The sequence below is a fragment of the Orycteropus afer genome, unplaced genomic scaffold (assembly GCF_000298275.1).
Source record: "Orycteropus afer afer isolate SDZICR_OR568_19922 unplaced genomic scaffold, OryAfe1.0 scaffold00112, whole genome shotgun sequence".
Classification (NCBI taxonomy): domain Eukaryota; kingdom Metazoa; phylum Chordata; class Mammalia; order Tubulidentata; family Orycteropodidae; genus Orycteropus; species Orycteropus afer.
In genome coordinates, this window is record NW_006921699.1 from 1720853 (window position 1) to 1725016 (window position 4164).

Genomic DNA, 4164 nt, shown 5'->3' on the forward strand with positions numbered 1-4164 from the left:
ACACCAAGACAAGCTGAGTATTCAAAAGCAAGCCCTAGGTCTCTGGGGCCCTGGTCTCATCTCTGTCCGAGCTGGGATTCCTGGTGTACCTTAAAGCAGAGCTTGTCAAACATCAATGTGTATCACCCAGGATCTTGTCAAAATGCACTTTCTGATTCTGAAAGCCTGGGGTGGAGTCTGAGGGTCTCCATTTCTCACAAGCTCCTGGGTGATTCTAATGCTGCAGACATAAGCACAGGCTTGGAGAAGCAAGGCTTTACATCTGCCTCTCTCCAAAAGATTGTGTTTCTTAAAGGATGGGACCATGTCTGTTTTATTCACATGCCTGCAAACATTCCAAACCAAAAGAAAACAAACAAACAAACTAACTACCTTCGAGTTGATTCGACTCATAGTGACCCTTCCTTGGATTTCCCAGGTAGTGTCTCTACAGAAGTAGATTGTAAATGCTTAAAAAAATTTGTGGAATAAACATGTGCCAGGCTGAACTTAAGGCTCTGTCTCATTTAAATTATTCCTTTGTGATGCCTTACTTACTTTTCCAGGCTTTGTGCTCAGGTTCCAGGGCTCCGCAGAGCCAGGAGCCACATGTATCAGCTATTGGTATTATTTTCAGTGTTACCTTGGGAGGCCCTCTCATCTACCTCTGCTGCAGCCACATCCGGGTCCTTGTCTTTACCAGATCTGCTCCTGCTCAGAAGCCTAAATCCCCTGTTTCAGCATAACCTCCTATCCTTCCCCTACACTGATTGCATCACACCCACAAGTCCCCTGGCCTTTGCATCCTGCCTGTCTTCTTCCTGCCCATCTCAGTCTCAATCATCTCAAAAGATTTTCCCACACCCCACCACCCTCACCCCTTGACCTGAACCCTGTCTCAAGCCTGTGTCAGGGCCTGATGTGTCCCATGGGGCAGGTAGACTATCTCTCCCCTCTGGGGCCACCCTCTGGGCCCCCAACTCCCCTAGTTTTCCTGCTTCCTCTCTCGTCCTTTGTGAAATTCCATGGTCTGTCCCACCCTCTTCCCTACTCTGGAAACCCTCTCTGGAACTCTCCATCCCTCCCTCCTGGGCCCTGGGCCTGAAGAACCCATGCTTTAGCACTGAGCTTGATCTGCACCCTGAGATTCAACCCTTCTTCCTTCAGTCACTGGCACCATCATCCATGGCCTACACTGTAACCAGGGAGTTGTCCTCCTCTCTTCCCTTGCCCTCACCTGTACAGAACTTGCCAGTTCTACTTGAACCACCCTTCTCAGGGCAGCCCTGTACCCACTCTCCCCAGTGACTGCAGTAGCATCCAGAAGGGCCTCTGTCCTCAGGCCCCTGGGCTTAGCTTCTCTGTGCTACCAGAGGTCACTGAGGGACAGCCTGGGGGCTGCAGCCAGGCCTCCAGTGGGGGCTAACGCCCCTCATCAGAGGGCATGGCTGTGCCTTGTTGGTACCAGATCAATAAAAGTTTGGAGGTATGATACCAGCACCCCATCTTCCACCCACCAGGAAGAAAAGTCTCAAGGAGAAGCTGCCCAGACCCAGGGGATGGACTTTTGAGGGCATAATGCCAATAACTCAGCATTGAAGGGTGCCAACTAAGTTATTTTCAGTTATAAACCTTCTCATGAATCGTTAGCCCCATAGATGCTGCTGCCAGACAAACTCTTGCCTATTCTGGGTGGGCCCCATCTGGTCACCCAGGCAGAGAGGGGGAGGACCAGGCAGGGCAGGCAGCAGAGAATCAAGGGTGCCCAAGGGTTGGCAGGATCAGGTCCTAGCTGGACAGAAGGAAGACAGAGCTAGGTGACTTCAGAGTTCACCTATCAGATGGGTCCTCTTGTGTATCCTTGCTCTCTCCCCAGTGGCCAGCCTATCTCTTATCCTTCCTTGGCAATATGAAGAGAAAGCTGTGAGTAATTTTTTTCCCCAAGTTTCACTGATCTTGAGTACTACAAAGTGACGAATAACTCTGTGGTTTGCTATGGAGGTTCCGCATCAGATAAAGATTCTTCCGATGCCCGCCTCCCACTTCTCCCCCCTCATTGCCCTGGGTTGAGCATGTATAAGATGGGGACCGTCACGAACCCATCAGAACCCCACAGAGGACCAGAACAAGACAGAAGGAATCCTGCCAGCCCAGACATGAGCAGCCTCCCCATCTTGCACCTTCTCCTGCTTTTGCTGGGCCTTGAACTTCAAGCTCCACAGGCCCAGGGCAGGGCTCTGACAACACTCTCACCTTCGAGTTACTGTAGCATGATCAATGAAATTCAGAGGATCCTAAAAGGCACTTCAGCTTCACAATGGAATGTGGTAAATTGTATAAGGTTGGCATGGGGCAGGGAGGGGCCAACGGTTACCGCAGGCCAACAGGACTCACGGGCTGTCTTTCCTTCTGCTCCCACAGGCCCTCAATGATACAGAACAAAGCATCCTGATGGTAAGAGCTCAGCCCACACTTGGGCACACTTGGGTCCCAATCTACCTCCTGCCTGGATGGCCCCAGGCATGGTGCCCCACCTCACTTAGCCTGTTTTTTCATTTGCAAAATAGGGGTAATATCACCAGCCCTGGATTCCAACACATGGTCTCCACCATGACTATAAAAATTAAAATGATTATTTTTATTACAAAATGAAAATGTAGCACTGGTGAACAGGACCAAGGGTCTTGAGCTCACTTTTAAGTGGCGCAGCCTCTAGACTGGTAGACTAAAATTTCCCCCAGGAACATGCCTGCTTCCATCGTTTCCCATAAAACCTCGAATTTATATTTTCCATCCTCACCATTCCCAGGCATATCATTTACAGTGATTTTTCATAATTCCAGTTGGCTTCAATGGCTATATCTCATCTTTATTTGTGTGGCATTTCTTAGATCAAACAAGAGGTTGGAACCTTTCCTGAGTTTATTGGCCACTAGTATATCTCCTCTTGGGACACTCACAATTCATATCTGTACCCATTTCCAGGCTAAGGGCTCTGTGATTTTTCTCCTTTATTTGGTTAAGGCATTAGCCCTGTTAACCTCAGCCACAAATGCTCCCCTGGATTAAGTCTCTGTCTCTTGTGAAGCTCCTTCTGGGATATGTTTTTTCCTCCAAGTTCAGGAAGATCTCCTGCCCTTCTTGCAGCTCACATGGGGCTAGGGGCTTGGGGGGTGTAAGCTGACTCTGCTTTGGATGTGTATTAGCCTCTTGGCATGTGCCCTTTGGGGCAACTCTGAGACACACCTGGAGCAAGAAGGGGGCTAGGAGGGGATTGTTGAAGGATGCTCCTGATACAGGCTTGAAAAACTGGGGTTGCTTTCACTGTGGCCATGGGAAGGACACTTCTCAACCCTCTACCCCCACTCCCACCCCACTCCCCCACCCCATGACACACACACACACATACACACACACATACACACTCTGTCTTCTTAGGACTGCAAGTTGCTGAGGCCAAACCTGGATGTATTTGTGAATGCTTCCAAGAATTTCGAAGATCATAGAGGAAATGCAATTAGTAAAAATCTAAAGGTATGAGAGGAAATTAAGGATTTTTTGGGCTGCCTGCCTTGGCTCGGCCCTGCCCTGTTGAGAAGAGGGTCACAGGGCCTATTCCTCTTCCCAGGGAATCTGACTGCTTTGGTCTTTTCCTACAGAAATTCCAGCAAATTCTGCCCACAGCCATGCTGGAGGTAAGCTGTTCCCCTAAAGGCCCTATAGGTGGCATCCTCAGCCATGACCTGACCCTCAGCCTGTCTTACCCTCCCCCACACAATCCTACCTGGCCTCATCTAATGCCACTTTCTGTTTTCTTCATAGACAGACACAATCTCCATCAAAAACTGGGAAGACTTTCAAGGGAAGTTATTTCCATTTCTGGAAAAACTCAAAACTATTTTAAAGGACAAATGTTCAGACACTCAACCCCCAGTTTCCTCTCTGAGCCCTTGTACCATCTGATGTACCAAGGGCCTTGGGACATCAGAAACAGCAGGATGTCTGAAGACATTGTCTCTCACACTGTCCAGAGCCAAAAGGATTTCATTTTCTCCTGTGGAGTCAGATGAATAGATAATTATCTAACTTCTGAAATGTGCAGCTCCTATTTGGCCTTTTGGGATTACATTCTCATTTCTATCTTATTGAGGCTATTTATTTATGTATTTATATATTTATTATCTT